The following is a 23,664-nucleotide window of genomic DNA, read 5'->3' as shown; positions in this document are numbered from 1 at the left end:
CTTCCAGCACAGCCCTTCCTTCCCACATGTTGACATTCAGAATCCAGAGGTCGCTTGGTCCTTGATTTAGGTGCTTCCGTGACATTGACTCTTCAATACTTCCAAATGCTAAATGTAAAGACTTTTGTCCACACAGACACACATACATATGTTCCTGCCACATCACCAAATCACCAAATCCTCACCAAATCACTTCAACTCAGATTGTGCTTGTGTGTACAAGGCACTGTGCATCTGTGGCCATCCATACATCTAGATGCCTATGACAGAATAGTAGCAAGTTCTGACAGGTCAGAACAGGGTTCATAGCACTGGGAGCAGGGATCCTAGACCCCCTAAGATAGGAACATTCCTGGGGGAACAAAAGACAGGACCATGTGGGTTGTTGATACTTGTCTCCCTAACCCCAGTTGTGAGGGGAGAAGAGGGTTATACAACCAGTAAATGTGTCCTGAGACATATAACACTAGAACAGGGAAGAGTAAGTGCTTATGTTTATGTTGTAGGTGCTTTGCAGAAGGACAGGAGAGAGGAAAGGAGAATGAGGCAAGGCATCATGACACACATATCATGACTCCTGCAGAGACCATAGACAGTCTACTGCCTCCCAGACCACAGAAGGACTGTGACTATCCCAGACTCATCTGATACACACATAAGGCTTTTCTGGACACACAAAAGACAGTTAACCCCAAAAAGAAAGAAAAATGCAAAGCAAAGGCTCCTACTAAACACAAAATATTTCCTTCTGAGCTGGTACTGGCTCAACAGGTCCGGCTCTTCAGGTGACAAAGTACATACAGTACACCAAGATAAGGAAAATGATTGGAGTAAGACAAGGAGAGTTACGGACAAGGGCAGATGGCCACACCTAGCCATCTTTCCCTGGGTAACACCTGAGGCCTCCTGGAAGCCCATGGGACCACTGGCCGCAGGAATCACAAGGCAAGGAAGGTGGCAGGAACAACACTGGCCCCTCATTGGTCCTGTAGCCTGCTACATAGCTCACACTGGCTCCACTCCCTGGTCCAGCTCCATGTCTTAAGATGGAAGTTCCTCATCTCAGCTCTATAGTTCTCATGGTTTATGTGCTGGTAGTCCCAGGGCTCACAGAACTCTGGGTACTATAGGAAGAACTCTCGGTAGCTGCCTTTGTGGATATACATCTCAGGGTATTACAGGGTAGTCACTGGCAGTACGGTCCCATTCCCTGAGGAATTGGCACTTGTGAGGCCCCTGCTCAGATGAAAATTCACAGTGGAAAATGAAGATGATTCTCTAGTCTATGTTACAGAGGGCCGTAGGGCTCTGTAGCAGGTGGGTCTCAATATCTAATTCCAAGGGCAAGTTCACAGCTGACTTGATGTGTCCATCTTCATTTCATAGGGGTATCTGTAGTCTACAACTATGAACTTCTCCACAATGTTACTGAACTTGCCCATCAACAGTACCACCATAATTTCTGGGGTCAGATGTACTTGAGGCCTTGATGTTTTTCACCAACAGAAGGAAGGCTTTGGAGTAATCTCCATTGACTGTCTAGGATGCTCTCAGTCTCATGACACAGGGACTTTGAGCAGACGATATGGGCTTTAGGTTCTTTAGGCTGCTGCTGCTCCTCTAGGAGGATCAAACTCCTCCTCTGCTTGCTCTACACAGATGTGTCCTTGTCCTGGGGCCCATCCAGTCTCTTGAGGATGGGCCAAATTATACTATAGGGCATGGGTGGAGAGCAGAAGAACCACTGGCACTTGTTGAACATGATCTTACCTGTTTTCCTTCCAATATTTTGACCAGTAGAGCACTAATGAGGCTCTCCATACCTGAAGGAACAGTGGCATCATTCTTTAAGTCATTCTCCAGGATGCCCGATCCCATCATCATCCTCATCAGACCCTTCAGCGGGGACTTGTTCCCCTACCATCTTCTGCTCTGGAGTGAGACAAATCAGATTAGGGGCTGAGTTTGGTCTCTGGGCAAAGGCCTCCCTGCAGCTGGCCATGGCCACCGAAGCTTGGGTGGAGCTTGCCTGTGTGGGCCTCTATGGTATCTTGAAGACAAATCGATCATTTTCTTTGTCATTCTCTGAGTTGTTGGCAGCTGCATCACCCGCCTCACTCTTCTTCCAGCTGTCTGGGGTTTGGGAATTGGTTATGTTCTGTAGCATAGGGCTGTGGCCCAGCAGTCTCACCAGCAAGGACTGAAAGCATCTTATGGCAAGTTGCTCATTTCGAATGACTCTGCTGGCTACGTGGATAGTCTCTTCAAATGCTTGCTCTGCTATCTTGGGCTGGGAGATCCATGCCAAAACCTGCATCTGAAGATTCTGAGGACTGGGATGACAGGGAAGATTCAGATGTGCTCCTGGACAGGAACAGCAGCTACAGAAGTCAGGTTCCCTGCCATACACTTTGGGGTCTCACTGTCAAGGTCAGTGAGGTTGTGCATGGTCTTGGTGAGGGTGGACTGGAGAGACTGACACTGCTGCTTGCTTCAGAGATAGCGCTGGGTGCTACCATGCACACTGACCAGACTGAGGAGAGCCAAGTCAGATGCTGGCTCAGGCTGGGGCACCTCCATTGTGGTTGGGGCAACTGGGATCAGAGAGGGAGTGGGCTGGGGTTGAGAAAATGAGGGAAGGAAGGTGGGGGGAGGAAGGGGGAAGACAATCCAAGGGATGAGGGAGACAAGGATGGAGAAGGACATGGGAAGGGAGGGCAGACAGAAAGGAGGGGGAACACAGGGCCTGGTGGCTGCCCCTCAGGAAGCCTCTGGTTCCCTCCTCTTCTTCTTGTGAGGGATAGTTAGACAATGGCTAGCTCTGCCTTTCTGTCTCATCCTTGTTGTTTATCCTCAGATGCCTGTCTTTGTCATCAGGGATAACCAATCACCCAACTACTGACTCTTCTTCATGGGCTAGTTCCAATTACCTCTGTTTTACCCACAGGGTGTTCCTCACCTCCTCTTTTTTTCCGCTCCAGGTGCCCCCATTAGTAAGACTGACCAGTGGGAAGACAAGTGTTTACCCTGCCATGCAATTGGGCAGTGACAGCCTGCTTGATGACTGCTGGGAGATCCAGGGCAAGGAGAGATTGCAGACTCCAAGGGAGTAATCCTTTCTTTAGTATAAGTTATTAGGCTGGTGGACAGAAGCCCTCAGTGCAGGGACCAAGGACAATGTTTGCCATTATTAGTCTTATTGATGACTAGTTATTATGGATTCAAGTGCAAGGAAGACAGTGGATGTTTATTCTTCACACCACACACAGTATATCCAATGGTTCTAGCTTTTAGTTCCCAAGGATTGTGCCACAATACTTTCATTCTGAATTAAGATATTGGATAGGAAAGTCTCTGACCATATCCTGTACCATAGGAGAGATCCCCACTATAATTTTGCAATGATGTGGTCATGCTCACTTAGGTACATTTGGACTTTTAAAATCATGTTCTTCCTGTGTCATTGATCTTGGTTTTCCCTCTGAGTTTGATCTTTCTAGAAATCAAGCAATGAGTCAAGCAAAGTAGAGGTTTTCTGAAGAGTCATGGGGGCTTTCACAGACTGCCTACTGAGACCATGAAATTCATAAATATTATTTATGATATCATGCTTTCTCTTGGTCTATTAAAGAGATTGGATAATCTGCCCTTTATTCTACTTAAATAGCATTCACTGTCCTCTTGAGGAAGCTTTTCTTATCCATTTCTGGGATGTGGATATGAAGCAAGAGAGAATCCCTATCAGCTGGATCAAAGCAGGACGTGCCCTTAAGGTAAGAAGGTCCAAACTCCATAAGCATCTTCTTGAAGCAGTCCCATGAAGATTTGATGAGTCCCTAACATGACAGCTGCATGGAAGGGAATAAGGACCTCTGTCCACCAGGCAGCCACAGTAGTCAATCTTGTATTCTACCCCAAGCTTCCTTTTCCAGCCCTTAACAACCACTGTTGCACTTCATGTCTACAGATTTCTCTGATCTACAAATTCCATATCAACGGGATAGTGAAAGATGTGATCTTTAGTAAATATTTATCATTTAGCACAAAATGGTTTGAATTGATGTTTGATTCTGTATGTATTTCTGAATAATTCTTGTATAGATATATCACATGGTTTTCCATTCATCAATTGATGAAAATGTGGATTTTCTCTACTTTGTGTCTTGAATAGATGCTGCTGGTGTGAACAAAACTGTGCCCATTTTCGTGTGGGCATATATTTTCATTTCTCTTAGGCAAGGCATTGGGAGTGGAATCACTGGGTCATATGAACATTAGCATTTCATGGAACTACTTGGTAGTGACTACAACATTGGTATTCCCACTACCAATGTATGAGGACTCCAGTTTCTCTACAACCCTGCCAACACTTCTCATTGTCTGCCTTTTTGGTTATGTAGCTGCTATAGTGGAGAGAAAGCCATAGCTCTCTAAGGGTTGGATTTGCATTTCCAAGCTGACTGATGATTTTGATCATGTTTTCCTGTGTTGTGTGTCATCTTCATAACTGACACTGTATAGTCACACATTTTACCCTTATTTTACATTGGGTTAGTTGTCTTTTTGTTGTTGAGTTGTATAAGTTCTTTACAAAATCCAAGATACAAGTTCCTTCAATGATATAGTTTGCAAGTATTGTCTCCTTGTCTGTTTTCTTTCAATTTCTGAATGAACCATTAATGAGTGCAGTTAGCAAGAACAATTCTTCTGTCTTTTTCCTGATCGCTTGTAATTTAGTGTCATGGTTAAGAAATGATTGTTTGTATAGCTAAATATTACAAGGACTGATTTCTGTATTCTCCTCTAAGACTTTTATAGTTGAGCCTTTATACTTAAACCTGTGATCCACTGTGTGTTAATGTTTTAGAATTTAGTTAGGTCTCATTCTTTTATCCATTACTCAAGTAAATATCCATTATTCAAATGTTCAAGCACCATTTGTTGAAAGGAATATTTACCCATATTGAGCTATATTGTGTTCTGTGTCAAAATCAACCAACCCTAAATGTTGTTTTTATTCCCCTGAATTTTCTCTACCCCTCTGACCTAGATGTCTTTCTGTGCAAGAGTAGGGTGCTATATTGATTGCATTTTGTAGTAAATTTTGATACTTAAAAACCTGAGTTCATTATCATCGTTCTCTGTTACAGGACTGACCATTCTAGATTGCTCAAAATCCATCATGAATCTAAGAACTAGTGTTATTTTCTGCAGAAATAAAACAGCACACCAATGTTAGTGGCTAGTGCAGTCCTGGCCCCTTACCTTGTTCCAGTTTAGGTTACCCATCCCAGCATTGTGAGCTGCAACAAAATACACCTTCTGAAGGGGACATAAAAGTAAGTATAGCAAAGGACAGCTGAGATTTTCATGTTTTGGTTTTTACTCTGTGGATCATTTTCATAAACATGGCTATCATACAATTATAGAGTAACAAAGTATGATCCCCTATCTTTTCAGGGCTTTACTTTCTTTCATCATTTTTAATATTTGATTGACTCCAATGGGTCAAATGTGTGCTTATTTTTTACACTCATTTCACCATTTTGATACTATTTTATATTAAATCTTTTTGAAAGTTGTTTTTGGTTTTATTATTGCTGGCATATAGATGTATAATTCTTCCATATTGTGAGGTTGCATTCTACAATCTTGATCTTAGGTACTGGCGTAAATAGTAATTTTGCCAGTATTGGGGCTTGAAGTCAGTGCCAGGGCATTGTCCCTGATCTGTTTTCCTCAAGGCCAATGCTTTACCACTTGAATCAGATCTCTACTTCTAGCATTTTATTGGTTAACTGGAGATAAAATTTAAACAATGGTCCTCAGATCTCAGCCTCCAGAGCGAATGTTATAGGCATGAGTTGCCCAGCTTTGTACTTACTTATTCCCAAATATTTTACAGTAATTTTTAATGAACACTTTGGTACTTGCTCCATATAACTTTTTGTCACCTGCAAATAGAGGTAGTTTTGCTTCTTACTTTTCAGTCTTAGATGTCTTTTTTCCTCACCTGTTTATTTCTAGCTAGATCATCCAGTTTAGTTATGACTAAAAGGCAAAAGGAAAGAAATTATGGCTTTGTTTACCACTTTAGGGAGAAGTATTCTTTCCTTCCTTAATAGGGTTTTAGCCACTTGCTTTTCATAGATGTTCATTTGAAGGATGAGAACATTACATTATTTCCTAGATAATTTTTAGTCTTTTTAATTATGAAAGTGTTTTTTATTATTTCAAATGCTTTATCTAGGACTACTGAAGTAATTATGTGGTTTCTGTCCTTTATTCTTCCACCAAGTTCTTAAAGTTTGATGGCTTGTCTTCCTCCAAAATTTCTGTTAAAATTATAGTACCAATGGAACCACATAGGAAGAGAGGCTTTAGGAGAGGAGTCCCTGAGCTCATTACCTCATACATGGGATTAGTCATATTATGAAAGGGCCGGTATGACCCAGCCACAATCTTACTACTCTTCCACATTCTGCCATTTTAGAACACAGGGTTTTCCACTCTGGAGGAGGACAAAGCCCTAAGAATATGGTGGAGGGGGAGTTGGTTTTAGTTGACCAGGCAAGTCTGGGGTGTATTGTAGCAAATGCTAGAATTAACTTGAGTAAAAGCCAGCTGTGAGAAAGCAGTGTCAGTGTGGCTCTATGGCCTGTGGGGATCAAGAGAGTGAGACCTGAGGAGGGCCAGCATGGCCTGTGAGGCAATAGTGTTGCATATCATGTAAGGCTGGGACTAGATGGAGATTCTCAAGGAAGTCACAGAGACCCGATCCAGGCAGATATTCCTCACGTTCTATGTGTTTCTAGGAAGGGATGAGTGGATGGTTGTGGTGAAAGAGCCAGTGTATAATACAAAGTCTGCAATATATGAGTAGGAGAGATCTGTGTCCCCCAAAATGCTTCTTGACATCTGGGATGTTAAGTGTACAGTCTCTTGGACTGAGTGTGCAGCACAGATGCAGATGAGATCTCTTCCCACTAGATATAGCTCAAGTTGTTGCATTGTTCTTAGGGGCTCACTAGGTCCACTTGTCTGTCTGTCCTCCCTACTGGCCTCCAGCACTGAGTCAGTGGATGACAGAGAAGCAGGGTAATATTTGTCCCACTGGAATTGGAGGACAAGCACTCTGCCTGCAGTTAGAGGGACTGAGATTGAGATTTTCTGGGCCTGGGAAGCTCCACATGCAGGACTGCAGTAGAACTGCACAGGATTGTACATGGATCTCCCACACCAGGATGCACAGACCCACTCCAAGTTACCCCAGCCCATAGGGCACCTTTTCTGTCCTGTCCTTTGACTCCCTTTGTATCTTCCCTTATGTGCTTCTGTTTCTTACAACCGTGTTACAATCTTTGCAATCTCGATGTTAAAGACTCAGTTGGGCTGTGTCAGAAAGACTTCAGCTGTGGATCCCAAGAATAAGAAAAGGCCCAGGAAGAGCTTCTAAGGCATGATTGAGAGGGTGAGGGAGAAACTCAGTACTTGTTGGCGCACATTTTCATTCAGGTAAAAGCTGGCCTATCTGGGTCTTCCAAGTCCCCACCTTAAAGAGTACCCCTTTTCCTTATAAAGCCATACCTTCCCAGTGGACTATGTTCATTTCCTGCCAGATAGAGCTCACAGGTGATTCACATCCAGGACTCTGTGGAACTGTGGGCTCCAAAAATGCAGAAAACTCTGTTTCTTATGCTCAGCCATACTCGTTTTAGTTTTTAGTTTGGACATTTAATTTTCTAGGTAACTATTATTGTCCTGGAGCATGGACATAGCTCCAGATCTTCTCACAGTACTCCTCTGGGCCTATGCAGTCCTAGAAGTAGGACATAAACAATGATTACTTCACCCTGAGAGTCTTGTTGGACAAATCTTTCCTTAAAATGTAACCAGGCCAACTATAGACCCATTTCTTTGATGAACATTGATGCAAAACTTCTCAACAAAATTTTGGCCAATCGACTTCAACAATTCATCCAAAAAATCATACACCATGATCAAACAGGATTCATTTCAGGGATGCAAAGCTGGTTCAATATACGCAAATCATTTAATATTATTCATCACATCAACAGGAGCAAGAATAAGAACCACATGGTTATCTCAATAGATGCAGAAAAAGCATTCGACAAGATCCAACACCCCTTTATGATGAAGGTTTTGGAAAAATTAGGAATCCATGGAACATTCCTCAATACAATAAAGGCTGTATATGACAAACCTACAGCCAGCATTATAGTCAATGGTGAAAAACTAAAGCCATTTCCTCTTAACTCAGGAACAAGACAAGGATGCCCACTCTCTCCACTTCTCTTCAATCTAGTATTAGAATGCCTAGCTACAGCAATAAGACAAGATGCAGACATAAAGGGGATCCAAATAGGGAAAGAAGAAATAAAACTCTCCCTCTTTGCAGATGACATGATCTTGTATTTAAAGAATCCCATAGACTCCACTCCCAAATTACTCAAGCTGATTCAAAACTTTGGCAAAGTAGCAGGTTATAAAATTAACCCCCCAAAATCAATGGCTTTTCTGTATGCCAACAACGAGAAAAGTGTGGCTGAAATTAGGAAAGCAACTCCATTTGTAATAGCCCCACAAGAAATAAAATACCTAGGAATTAACTAAAGAAGTGAAAGACCTCTATGATGAAAACTTTAAAATCTTGAAAAAGGAAATCAACACAGAACTTAAAAAATGGCAAAACCTCCCATGCTCCTGGATTGGCAAGATTAACATCGTGAAAATGGCAATACTTCCCAAGGCTATCTACAAATTCAACGCGATACCTATCAAAATTCCACCCTCATTCTTCAAGGAAATAGAAGAGGCAATCCAAAAATTCATATGGAACAATAAAAGACCCCGAATAGCAAAAACGCTCCTCAACGGAAAGAACACTGCTGGAGGAATATCAATACCAAATTTCAAACTCTACTATAAAGCCATAGTAATCAAAACAGCTTGGTATTGGCATAAGAACAGACCTCAGGACCAATGGAATAGAATTGAAAACCCAGAAATGAACCTACAGACCTATAGCCATCTAATCTTCGATAAGGAAGCTAAAACAATAGAATGGAAGAAAGACAGCCTCTTCAGTAAATGGTGCTGGCAAAATTGGTTAACTACATGTAGAAAACTATATATCACCTTATATATCACCCTGCACCAGAATCAACTCCAAATGGATCAAAGAACTTGAACTCAAAGCAGACACTCTGAAAACATTACAGGATGGAATAGGAGAAACCCTAGGTCTCCTTGGCACAGGCCGAAATTTTTTGAATAGAGACCCGGAAACACAACAAATCAAAGAAAGGTTGGACAAATGGGATTGCATAAGGTTGCAGAGCTTCTGCAGGGCAAATGACATAGCTAGCAAGATCAATAGAAAGCCCACCGATTGGGAGAAGATCTTTACTAGCCATACAACGGACAAGGGTCTCATATCTAAAATATACTTGGAACTCAAAAAATTAAACCACCCAACAACAAATCCTCAAAGAAAATTGCCCAATAAATAAGTGGGCGAAAGACTTAAAGAGAAGCTTCTCTGAAGAAGCAAGAAGGATGGCCAATAGACACATGAAGAAATGTTCAACATCCCTAGCCATAAAAGAAATGCAAATCAAAACAACATTGAGATATCACCTCACTCCAGTTAGAACAGCAAAAATCAAGAACTCTAACAACAACAGATGCTGGAGGGGATGTGGACAGAAAGGAACCTTACTTCATTGTTGGTGGGAATGTAAAATTGTTCAACCAATTTGGAAAGCAGTATGGATGTTCCTCAAAAGACTTCACATAGATCTCCCCTATGATCCAGCAATCCCACTTTTGGGCATTTACCCAAATGTCTACAAACAAGACCACACTAAAGCTACCAGCACAACTATGTTTATTGCAGCATTATTTACCATAGCTAAGATATGGAACCAACCCAGATGCCCCTCAGTAGATGAATGGATCAAGAAAATGTGGTATATATACACAATGGAATTCTATGCCTCCATCAGAAAGAATGACATTTCCCCATTTGTTAGGAAATGGAAAGGTTTGGAAAAAATCATATTAAGTGAAGTAAGCCAGGCCCAAAGAAGCATAGGTCCCATGGTTTCCCTTATTTGCAATATCTAGTATAGGTATGAGTCAAGCGGAAAAGGTCAGATAATGTGATGTTAGGAAAATGAACCCTTAAATATGTATTTTAATGTTTTCGTTTCTTTCATGCATGTGTTTCTAACTCATTTATAAGATTATTTCTTTGTTGCTTTGTATGTCCCTCCCCCACAGTGTAACCCCCGCTTTCACTATATTTGATGTCAATATAACATGTGGAGGAGATGGGGACAAACAAGTCGTTTAAGGATTCAGGTGGACCTGTTGCAACAATGAGAAGTACAAAATGTCATGTCAAAACCAGCTTTACAATGTCGGTGTGGGGGGGAAGGGGGTATGATTGTTTGGGGGGGAGGGGGGAGGCTGGGAAGGGAGGTGAAGGGTAAACAAAGGAGGAGGCTGTAATGCTTGGTAAGAAATGTATGCATTATCCTACCCATGTAATTGTAACCCCTCTGTACAGTATGTTCTCAAATAAAATAAAATTAAATTAAAAAAAAGTGCATCATAATGTATATGGATAGGCATGCCACTATGGAGCCAATTGGTAGGGTTCAAATTCAGTAAGAAAGAAGAATCTTCACTTCAGTTTCTTTGGTTCTTTTCAGTGCATTAATTTCTCTGAAGCTCACTTTTAGTCTGGGAAATATGGGAAAATAATGTTTCAAGAGATTTTTAGAGGCTAAATGAGAAGAGATGTCAGAGTAAGGCAGGAGAAGAAACTCTGCATATACATCTTTCTTCTTCTCTTTACAAGGATGTTAGTGGTCTTTTCTCATGATGATCATGAGAATTGTTTCTCCTCCAGCAGTTTGGGGGGGAGGTGAGATTTATCTCTTCTCTTTCTGATTGTATGTAAGCTATCTACTCAAATATTTTTAATTAAATACTATACATTTAATACATCAACAAACCAAGCAGCTTTTGTCTTGGAGTTTGAAATTTTTTGATTTCTTTAATTCTAATCCAGAGGTTTATTTTACTAAGCTAACTATGAGAAAATGCTATCCATAAACAAAACAATATCATTTTATGTTCTGTAAAAAAAAAATGTAACCAGGCCTTGTACAATTTCATCTGAACTACAGGTAAGGATTGCACCCCTAGATAGTTGCTAAAGCAACTATGATTGCCACAGAACCCAAGATTGGTTAAAAAATCAGTAGTGAAGCCAGGTGCTGGTGGCTCACGCCTGTAATCCTAGCTACTCAGGAGTCTGAGTTCTGAGCATTGCGGTTCAAAGCCAGCCCGGGCAGAACCATCTATGTGGAAGGAATGTGTTGAATCCCTTGTTCTCATACCAAGTATTACTAAAGATTTTGTAATGTCACCTATATGGAAAGTCTATTCTCATTAGCATTGGTTATCAAGCCTATAATGGTAATGCTAGGCAAGTACGATTGGGAAGAAAGTGTGAATTAAAAAGTATCATTTTGGAGTTGATTCTGGTGCAGGGTGATATATAAGGATCTAGTTTTAGTTTTCTACAATTAGTTAACCAATTTTGCCAGCACCATTTACTGAAGAGGCTGTCTTTCTTCCATTCTATTTTTTTAGCTCCCTTATCGAAGATTAGATGGCTATAGGTCTGTAGGTTCATTTGGCATTTACCCAAATGTTTACAAACAAGACCACACTAAAGCTACCAGCACAACTATGTTTATTGCAGCATTATTTACCATAGCCAAGATATGGAACCAACCCAGATGCCCCTCAGTAGATGAATGGATCAAGAAAATGTAGTATATATACTCAATGGAATTCTATGCCTCCATCAGAAAGAATGACATTGCCCCATTTGTTAGGAAATGGAAAGACTTGGAAAAAATTATATTAAGTGAAGTAAGCCAAACCCAAAGAAACATAGGTCCCATGGTTTCCCTTATTTGCAATATCTAGTATATGTCTGAGTCAAGCAGAAAAGGTCAGATAAGGTGATGTTAGGGAAATGAACCCTAAGATATGTATTCAAATGTTTTTTTTTCTTTCATGCGATTGTTTCTAACTCATTTATAAGATTATTTCTTTGTTGCTTTGTATGTCCCTCCCCCACAGTATAACTCCTGCTTTCACTGTATTTGATGTCGGTATAATTTGTGGAGGGGAAGGGGAAAAACAAGTCGTTTAAATAAGGATACAGGTGGACCCGTTACAACAATGAGAAGTACAAGTCGTTATGTCGAAAATGAACTTTACAACTTTGGTGGGGGGGGGCGGGGAGGATTGGCTGGGGGGGCAGGGGAGGATAGGAAGGGATAGGAAGGGGAAACAAAGGAGGAGGCTACAATGCTTGATAAGAAATGTACTCATTATCTTGCCCATGTAATTGTAACCCCTCTGTACAGTATTTTCACAATAAAAAAAAATTTTAAAGTATCATTTTGAAAACTGAGAACATTTTTGTCTTTTTGTGGTAGAGTACTTGGAGTTTGAACTTAGAGCTACTTGCTTGCTAGGCTCACGTTCTACAGTTTGAGCTATTCCTCCATGCCCTTTTTGCTCTGTTTTTCCCCCTTAGGGTGTGTGTGTGTGTGTGTGTGTGTGTGTGTGTGTGTGTGTGTGTGTGTGTGTGTGTGTGTGTGTGTGTGTGTGTGTGTGTGTGTGTGTGTGTGTGTGTGCGTGCATGCGTGCGTGTGTGTGTGTGTGTGTGTGTGTGTGTGTTATGTTCTTGTTTTTTGCCTAGGCAGAATTGAATTGTGTTCCTCCTATTTATGGCTTAAGTGTAGTTGGAATGACAAACAAGTGCCACTATGCCTAGCTTTTTCTGTGGAGATAAAAGCTCTTAAACTTTGCTCTGGCTGCCCTGGTGTCTTGAGCCCCTCAAAAGGATAAACTGGCTCAATGAGGCCAGCCTATCTTCTATATCCTACATGTTTTAATATGTTACATTTTTTCTTTTCATTCAGTTGCAATTACTATTCCATTTGTATTGAATCTTCCATTTTGACTCATTGGTTCTTGGTAAATACAAAATTTTCAAAGAAAACATTTGAAGATATTTTCATGTATCCTTTCTTTGTTGGTCATGGGGCTTGAACTCTGGGCCTGAGCGCTGTCCTTCAGCTCTTCAGATCAAGGCTGTACTCTACCACTTGAGCCACTGTGCCACTTCTTCCATGTATCTTTCTGTTTCTTTTCCTTTGTTTTTTGTCTTTGTGCTGGTACGGGGTGCAGTTCCTTGCCTTTTTCTGCTAGTAGCTGGTGCTCTACCACTTGAGCCATATCTCCACTTATAGCTTTTTGCCTGTTAACAGCATTGAAGAATCTCATGGACTTTTTTAAAGGCTTAATTCAAACCATGTTCCTCAGATCTCAATCTCCTGAGTAGGTAGGAGTTTAGGCTTGACCATTGGCACTTGGATCTTTCTGCTTTAATTGTATTATGGTTAAAAACATAGCTTGAGTTATTTCTATGCCATAACCCAAGTTCTACCCTTTCGCTGATTGATTGGAGATAAGGCTCATGTAGAATTTCTCGTCCCAGGCTTGTTTTCAACTGAAATATTCAGCTCTCAGCCTCCTGTACAGCTAGAATTATAGTTGTGTGCCAGGGATTCCTAGCTTCTTCTCTCTTTTTTTTTTTTTAGACATGGTCTACATAGCCCAAGGGGTCATTGAATTCTCTATGTAATCCTTGTTAGGCTTACACTTATGATGCAGCCCAATTAATCTTGAGCACAAGATCCTACTGCCTTAGCTTCCAAAGTGCTCATATTAATAGTGTGTATAACAATTCTGGATTTAAGAATTCATTTGGATTGTTTGTGTTATTTCTTTTCCATCCTCTATTATTTACTTATTTAAACACATATTTAAAGTGATTTTTTGTAAATATTTGAGTGCTTTTTTATTTAAGTTGATATTAACTTTTAAAGATAGTATGACCACTTGCATATATTATAAACTTAGATAGCATGTATTTAGTGCTACTATTTTATAAAGGCTCCAGGTTATTGTTGTCTTCTCCTTCACTTTTGTTTCTGTATTTAATCTTTTGGTATTTTTTTTTCTTTTTTGTGTGCTTGAGACTTGAACTCAGACCTGGGAACTATTTACTGAGCTTTTCTGGTTAGTAAACAGCTAGCACTCTATTTCCACCTTTTTATGGTTAATTGTAGATAAGAGCCATGTTCTTTCTTGCATGGGCTGACTTTGAACCATGATGCTCAGATTTCAGCCTCATGTTTAGCTAGGATTTCAGGGATAAGCCACTGTTGTCCAGCTTTGTCTTTACTTCTTTCAGAGTATTTGGCTATTTTTACTATAGTATTTCATTTACCTGGTTGCTCTTATCTTTCTTGTGTCTTAAAATTTGGTTGGTTTTCTAAATACTGAAAAATACATGCATGCATATATAGATAACTATTTAAACACATTTTTACATACAGCCATTCAACCATTTCTTTACCTCTTTTATCAATTGAACATTACCAAAGGCTTACTCAACAATTACTCCCATGAAATAAAAGATCTCCTCCTACAAAGAAATAGTTTCATACTGCAGAGAAAAGTAGAATTGTTAGTAGACTAGGATAGCTACACTGGTCAAACATACCTAGAGTTGACGGTGACTGTCTCAATCAAGAAATGTACTTTTAAGCAGGGCAACCGTGCCTCACACCTGTAATCCTAGCTACTCAGTAGGCTGAGATCTGAGGATCATGGTTCAAAGCCAGCCCAGGCAGGAAAGTCTGTGAGAGTCTTATCTCCAATAAAAACCACTAGAAAACTGGAAGTGGCATTGTAGCTCAAGCGGTAGAGTGCTCGCCTTGAGCTGAAGAGCTGAGGGACAGCACCCAGGCCCAGAGTTCAAGCCCCACGACTGACAAAAAAAAAAAAAAAGAAATGTACTTTTATGACAAAGGACTTGAGGTTTAAAGTAAAGATAATGTTAGGGAAACAGGATGTTTATTTTAGTCCTGGGGATGAGCTAAAGAAGGGTTATAGCCTATGATCCAGCAATCCCACTTTTGGGCATTTACCCAAATGTTTACAATCAAGACCACACTAAAGCTACCAGCACAACTATGTTTATTGCAGCATTATTTACCATAGCTAAGATATGGAACCAACCCAGATGCCCCTCAGTAGATGAATGGATCAAGAAAATGTGGTATATATACACAATGGAATTCTATGCCTCCATCAGAAAGAATGACATTTCCCCATTTGTTAGGAAATGGAAAGGTTTGGAAAAAATTATATTAAGTGAAGTAAGCCAGGCCCAAAGAAGCATAGGTCCCATGGTTTCCCTTATTTGCAATATCTAATATAGGTATGAGTCAAGCGGAAAAGGTCAGATAATGTGATGTTAGGAAAATGAACCCTTAAATATGTATTTTAATGTTTTCGTTTCTTTCATGCATGTGTTTCTAACGCATTTATAAGATTATTTCTTTGTTGCTTTGTATGTCCCTCCCCCACAGTGTAACCCCCGCTTTCACTATATTTGATGTCAGTATAACATGTGGAGGAGATGGGGACAAACAAGTCGTTTAAGGATTCAGGTGGACCTGTTGCAACAATGAGAAGTACAAAATGTCATGTCAAAACCAGCTTTACAATGTCGGTGTGGGGGGGGTAGGGGGGTATAATTGGGTGGGGGGAGGGGGGAGGCTGGGAAGGGAGGTGAAGTGTAAACAAAGGAGGAGGCTGCAATGCTTGGTAAGAAATGTATGCATTATCCTTCCCATGTAATTGTAGCCCCTCTGTACAGTATGTTCTCAAATAAAATAAAATAATATTAAATAAAAAAAGAAGGGTTATAGCAGCTGCTTTCCTGTTTGTGGTAGAGAGTTGACATCTGGGTCAGAGTCACATGGTATATGAAGAAAGAAGATGAAGACTAAAGATGTTCTGTAGGCCACTTATGACTCTACTCTCTGAGCTCATAATTACCTATTCAATTATTGGCACTTTCAGTAAAAATAAATTATATTGATGGAAATTCCTCAAAAGATTTGCTGCCCAAAGATTTCATTGCATGTTCTGTTATCAGCACTGTTGAAGTTGTTTCCATTTTTTATCTGTATTGTGGTAATATTATGGAATGATACAACCGTATTCACTTGTTCTCAGATATATACTCAGTGACTTCACAGTTACCTTAAGAATGGCCATGGTCAGAGAATTTATACCAAACAATGAATATCATAAAATAAGCACTTGTAATGGTTACACTGGTTGTCTTAAAGAAAGAGATAAAGACTATTAATCCTACAGACTAGCCTTAAATGAATTTTTGTGTATAGTTTTAACCTTCTGAGTAGAAAAGCATACAAAATGTTGGCATAATATATTTACTTATGAGACAGGAGAACTACTTGAGCTCAGGTCTTGCAGGAAGACAAGGGAAGGTTAACAAAAGCAGGTTGCCTGTTCAGGCTATGATAAGGTGAAGGTGTCTCTGTTATGCATACTATGGAAATGCGGATGGCTTAGAAATAGATTCTCTTCACTGTTTTACACTATCATGGGGGAAAGTTTGGGGCAATAAGGAGTCATGAATTAAACGTAGGCATAAGTGAGAAGAGATGCTTGTGTTCTCTATCTGGTCTGGTTCCTTCATTATCAGTTTGGAGAAAAGGGAGACAGAGATATCTGGGATAACAGAGAAGAAAACACAGATTCTGTGAGTGTATCAGGAGGAAGAGCATGCAGCATCCTATGAACTCCTAGATTTTTTTCTCCATATGTTGTTAAATTTTTTTACTCTGGTTATACGTATCCACAAATGGTACATGATGGAATGTACATGAACCTGTCTAACTTCTAGCATTGAGTAACATCATGATCTCTACCTCCCTTTTTCGGTGCACTGATCTTCTCACAGTAATACGCTCCACAAACACTTACTCAGCCTTGTTGCCCCTCAACTTTAATTCTGGACCTGGTGAGTGTTTGGGAGGTGACAATTTCTCTTGTTACTTTCCAAAACTGGGCTTCAGATTTTCAAGATAAGGCAGAAGCAACTCGGTGCTAGGCAGGACTTTTCTGTGGCCTCTGTGCTAGCCTGCCTCCTACAGGGCAGTCACAGAGTGGGGGACACTCCTAAAGCTCACATCAAAGGAAGCCACTTCCACTCCAGGAAAGGAAGCATCCACCCCCTTCTTGGTCTTAATCCAGCTGTTTAGAGCCTGGGGACACCAGTCCAGGATGGCTGATGTTTGGCAGGGTCACTTCTATAAAAGCTCAAGCCTTCTTTGAAGCCTTAGGACTCTGCCTCTGGGATGGGCAAGTTGGCAGTCAGTATCTTTCTGTGCCTTCAAGATGGATTACTGCCTTGAGGAAACAGAGATCTGAGGCACCATGTGACTCATCTAGTTAAAAATGAGTCAGTTGTATATTTCATTTACAACAGGGAATATTACTGAGTGCCTGCTGATTGCCAAACACAGCTGCTCTATGTGTTTTCTATTTACTGAAGCATTGTGAATTGAGGAAAACCCACACAGATTGCAGGTTTGAAAAACAGAAAACGCTTCCATGAGGAAATGTTATCATTTTCAACACAGGGACAATTGACATGAGACCTACACTGTACTACAGTCGTTCAGTGCGCATAGGATCTCCAGAACATGGTCATCTTGCATGTGAAACTGTTCCTTTTGGTGAACAAACTCCCATATCCTTCTCCCCCAAGCTCCAGGTGCTTCCACTCTACTCTTTCTCAGAAACTTCTAGTCAAGATCCTGACCATAACTAGAATCAGTGTTTGTCATTCTATGAAAAGCTTAATTTTCCTGTGGCCATGATGTAGAAAGACCCTTAATGTCCATACATGGATGGAATGATTAATGAAAACATAACATACCTGCATTATTATTCTTTCTTAATAAAGGAAACACTAAAATATAATACCATGTAGATGATTACGCTGATAATTAAGATGTATGCCAGAAAGTAGCAGGATACAAAATAAACCCACAAAAATCAGTTGCCTTCCTGTACACTGACAATGTACAAGAAGAGAGGGAAATAAAGGGAGCAACCCCATTCACAATAACCTCCCAAAAAATAAAATATTTAGGAATTAACCTAACCAAAGATGTAAAAGAACTATTTCATGAAAACTATAAAAAGTTAAAGAAAGAAATTGCAGAAGACACTAGGAATGGAAAGACCTCCCATGCTCTTGGATAGGCAGACTTAATATAGTGAAAATGGCAATACTGCCAAAATTAATATACAAATTCAATGCAATTCCTATTCAAATCCCAATAACGTACATCACTGAAATACAGAAAACAGTCCAAAAATTCATATGGAACAACAAAAGACCTAGAATAGCCAAAACAATTCTAGGGAATAAAGACAACATGGGAGGGACATCCATGCCGAACTTAAAACTCCACTACAGAGCTATAATAAAAAAGACAGCATGGTACTGCCACAAAAACAGACCTGAAGACCAATGGAACAGAATAGAAGATCCAGAAATAAATCCACAGGCCTACAGCCAGCTGATATTTGACAAAGAAGCCAAAGACATACAATGGAAGAAACACAGCCTCTTCAACCATTGGTGCTGGGAAAACTGGGCGGCCACATGCAGAAAACTAAAAGTGGACCCCAGCCTATCACCATGCACCAACATCAACTCAAAATGGATTAAGGACCTTAATATTAAACCTGAATCTCTGAAACTACTGCAGGACAGAGTAGGAGAGACACTTGAACTAATAGGCACAGGAAGGAACTTCCTGAACAGAGTCCCAGGGTCACAACAAATTGGAGAGAGACTCGACAAATGGGACTACCTTAAAATAAAAAGCTTCTGCACAGCTAAATCTATTGCAACCAAGCTAGAAAGACAATCAACTAATTGGGAAAAAATATTTACCAGCAATATATCAGACAAGGGGTTAACATCCAGTATATACAGGGAACTCAAGAAACTAATCCCTCCCAAACTTAACAAACCAATTACTAAATGGGCAAGGGAACTAAAGAGGGACTTCTCAGATGAAGAAATAAAAATGGCAAAGAAACACATGAGGAAATGTTCATCATCCCTGGTGGTGAAGGAAATGCAAATAAAGACAACCCTGAGATACCACCTTACCCCAGTCAGAATGTCCCACATCCACAAATCAGCCAACGACAAATGCTGGAGGGGATGTGGAGAAAGAGGAACCCTATTACACTGCTGGTGGGAATGTATACTTAGACAACCACTTTGGAAAGCAGTCTGGAGGGTCCTTAGAAAGCTAAAGATTGACCTCCCTTACGACCCAGTCATACCACTTCTAGGCATCTACCCTGAAAAACAGGAACCAATATACAAGGACACGTGCACCTCCATGTTTATTGCAGCACTGTTCGCAATAGCTAGGATATGGAAACAACCCAGATGCCCCACTACAGATGAATGGATCCAAAACTTGTGGTATCTATACACAATGGAATATTATGCAGCCATTAGAAATGACAAAATAATGGCATTTGCAGGGAAATGGATGGAGCTAGAAGGAATCATGTTGAGCGAGGTAAGCCAAGAGCAAAGAGACAAACGGTACATGGTCTCCCTGATAAGTGGATGCTAAATACAAAATGTTAGCTGATATGACAAAATTAACAGGACTTAAGAAACAAAGAACTTCTACTCATCTGGTCAAACCACTACTAAATATCCCCATGCTGTTGATCACATATATGGTGTATGTATATGTGTACACCGTTATATGTTGTAGACTGTGATAGACAATTTGCTCCAGGAAAGTTAGAATGAACTTGTGACTTTAAATGAGCATCATTATTCCACAATACTGTGAAATTTGGGAAATTATGTAATCACTTAATCACAATTTTAAAAAGAAGAATCTCGGGGAAGGTAAAGAGGGAAGGGATGGTAGGGGGAAAACAATGGAGGGGGGGTAACAATGCTCAATAGGAAGTGTGCTCATTACCTAGCTCATGGAACTGTAACCCTCTGTATAGTATCTCTATAATAAAAAATTTTTTTAAAAGATGTATGCCAGGCAAGACAGGGCATTTATTGTGTGGATCCACTTGGAGAACATATATTAATAAGCAAATACAGAGACAGAAAGTAGAACAGTTAGAGAGGAATGAGTAGGAAGTTATTGTGCAATGGACACAAAGTGATATCTTGGGGCTGGTTTCACTTAGCATCATCAGCATGACGATGTTCATCACAGCATTATTTACTATATTCAAGATACGGAACCAACCCAAAAGCCCCTCAGTTGATGAATGGATCAAGAAAATGTGATACATTTACACAATGGAATTCTATCTTCTACCAGGAAGACTAACATTGTTCCATTCATAAGGAAATGGAAAGACTTGGAAGAAATTATATTAAGTGAAGTAACCCTGACACAAAGACAAGCAGGTCACATGATCTCCCTCATCTGTAATAACTAGAATATGTAGAAGACATTCTTAACAGGGGATCTCAAGATCCCAAACACTTAGTGCAAAGGACTATATATAATGAAACATATTGACAGGAACTCCAACTTTTGGGAAAAAAGCGGTTCTCATTAGACCCTGTATATAGTTTCTTTTTTTCTGTTGTTGATTTTTCCCAAGGTTTCCCTCATTTGCAATAATAAGTGTAAGTCTAGGGTTTCAATCATTCTAACCTTTCTGAACAGTAGGTGAACAAGTAATAGAAGATGCTCCTTTCTGTGGGGCTCAAATCAGTCTTTCTGGGTACCAGGTGAAAGATCCATGCAAGATTCCTTTTTATTGAGCCCTATTTGGACCTGACAGTAGGCAGAAAAATGGTGGGCAATTATTTTACTTTTTAAAATAATTAACTACATGCTTTATTTTATTTAAACAAGGGTTTAAATACATTATATAACATTAAGACTGGAGGAAAACAAAATAAAAGCCAGTCTGTTACTTCAAATGATATCAGGCAACCATTACTATTAAGTTGTAAACTCTACAGTTAGTTACAGGATGGATGAGTCTAGTCTGATGTTTGTTCCTTTATCAAGTTTATCTGATATTAGGCTGATCTCATAACCTTTTTTTGACATTCCCTACCTAGTTTATGTCTGGTCAAGCCAAGGCAACAGCTGTGCCACTAGCTGTGCCCTGTTCTCTCTGGATTACCATGGGTAATTCAAACAGTGACATTCTTTTAGGGCAGGGGATTTTGTAGAGGGAGCTTCTAGCTGGACATAGCTTGCCTGTGATACCAAGACTCTGATCTTGACTGAAACGTCACATTATTGCTTTGTTTCAGTCTGGACACTGCCAGGCACTTAGTGCTTGACCTCAGTTTAAATGAGGGAATTGAACACTACAAAGTATAGCTCTTCTCAGCTTATTGCTTGAAGAAGTTAACACTAGTTCAAGTTAAAAGTAAGCCCCAAATGGTTACATTATACAAACTGTGAGGTTTTTAAAGTTCTGACAAGGGACAGAAGGGAACTTATACTCATTTCGAGGAAATCCTCACTTAAAATTCAGTGAACCACAGCATTTAAAATACACAAATCTTCAGCTGACTGTCCTCAGCCAGTACAATCACTACCAGGAACTGCCCTATGTTCATATGCTGGTCACCCTATAGCCGAATTATTTCTCAATATTAAAGATGCTCAACTATAGTACCATAGCAGGACAGTAGTTAAAAATCTTCGTAACAATTCTCTGCTGAATTCTTATATGGATATAATCCTCAGTGCCAGCAGGAAGGAAGCCATCACCCTTACTTGAGCCAGCAAAATGGTTGAAGGAGAGAGGGTCTGCTTCAGTGGAAATGGCCTGAGACAGGCAGCTATGGGAGAAAACAGGGGGGAGGAGAAAGCAGCTGGGATGGAGGGAGCATAGGGAAGCCAGGAGGCTCAAGGGAGAGGCAGCTGAGTCCTTGGCTCAGTAACTGGAGTTCTTGTCCTTATTTTTAATTCTTGTGTTCAAATCAGAGCCATCTGCTTGCTAATATGGGCATTCTACCACTGAGCTAATCATCTAGTCAAGGAACTATTAGGAAGTAATGAAAAAGCTAAAATATATCATATCCCTGCCTGAGGCAAAAGATTTTAGTGGAAACATACAAAAGACAATCAGGGAGAAGACAAATTCTTTGGCCAATTAGAGGATTCACAATCACCCATGTCTGTTGGGGTTTACAAAGCCATGTGCATGCCAGATAAGATGCATGGTCAGAAATGATTTAGATAAACCCTAAGTGCTCACTTATGAGTAACCTCTGGATGCAATGCAAGCACAAAGTTAAAGCTAAGGCAGATTTTTCAAAGCCTTGAAAAGTACATACAGGGTGCATCAACACAGAGCCAAGCCACAAGGTCTGAATTTTGTTTTGTGAGATTTTAAGGAAACTCCTGTTAAACCATAAGTTTGATGCAAACTAAAGCAACAGAGATAATAGTGTCCAAGTACCCGAAAGACCACAAGTTCTATCAAAATATTGTAAGAAAGTCTCCAAACACGAATGATTACAACTTTCAGAAATTAAGGTAAGGTAGACAATCTGATTTTAAGACGATATGTGCAGTAATGAGTACATTTCTTATCAAGCATTGTTGCCTCCTCCTTTGTTTCTCCCTTACCATCTCTTCCCTCCCACCTCCACAACTATACTCCCCTCATCCCTGCCTAAATTATAAAGTTCATTTTTCTACCTAGAGTCTTGTACATCTCATTGTTACAATGGGTCAACCTGTATCCCTACTTAAACATTTTGTTTTTTCCCCTCCCCTCCCCAAATTATACCGACATCAAATACAGTGAAAACCGGGGTTATACTGTGGGGGAGGAACATACAAAGCAAACCCCCCTGTACAGTAGTTTCACAATAAAAGACTTATCAAAAAAAGGAATGTAGCTGACATTGGGAAAGGGATTTTTTTCTTGCTTGTTATTGTTTCAATGTATTTATTTATTTTTATTTTTATTTTTATTTTTATTTTATTGTGAAAATACTGTACAGAGGGGTTACAATTACATGGGCAAGATAATGAGTACATTTCTTTTTTCTTTTTTTTTTTTTAAATTGTATTTTATTTAATTTGAGAACATACTGTACAGAGGGGTTACAATTACATGGGCAGGATAATGCATACATTTCTTACCAAGCATTGCAGCCTCCTCCTTTGTTTACCCTTCACTTCCCTTCCCTGCCTCCCCCCTCCCCCCACCCAATTTTACCCCCCTCCCCCCACCCAATTATACCCCCCTCCCCTCCCACACCGAAATTGTAAAGCTGGTTTTGACATGACATTTTGTACTTCTCATTGTTGCAACAGGTCCACCTGAATCCTTAAACGACTTGTTTGTCCCCATCTCCTCAACATGTTATACTGACATCAAATATAGTGAAAGCGGGGGTTACACAGTGGGGGAGGGACATACAAAGCAACAAAGAAATAATCTTATAAATGCATTAGAAACACATGCATGAAAGAAACAAAAACATTAAAATACATATTTAAGGGTTCATTTTCCTAACATCACAATATCTGGCCTTTTCCGCTTGACTCATACCTATACTAGATATTGCAAATAAGGGAAACCATGGGACCTATGCTT

General features: G+C 40.1%; 1 pseudogene; it reads right to left on the bottom strand.

Annotated features, from left to right (window-relative positions):
- Positions 1–977: 977 nt before the first annotated feature.
- LOC138829418 (M-phase inducer phosphatase 2-like) overlaps positions 978–23,664 on the bottom strand; it is a 71,133-nt pseudogene continuing 48,446 nt past the window's right edge.

This window comes from Dipodomys merriami, unplaced genomic scaffold (genome assembly GCF_024711535.1).
Source record: "Dipodomys merriami isolate MVZ:Mamm:240054 unplaced genomic scaffold, mDipMer1.0.p SCAF_171, whole genome shotgun sequence".
NCBI classification, from domain to species: domain Eukaryota; kingdom Metazoa; phylum Chordata; class Mammalia; order Rodentia; family Heteromyidae; genus Dipodomys; species Dipodomys merriami.
The sequence above is the reverse complement of the archived record's forward strand: the minus strand, read 5'-3'. Positions and strand labels throughout refer to the sequence as shown.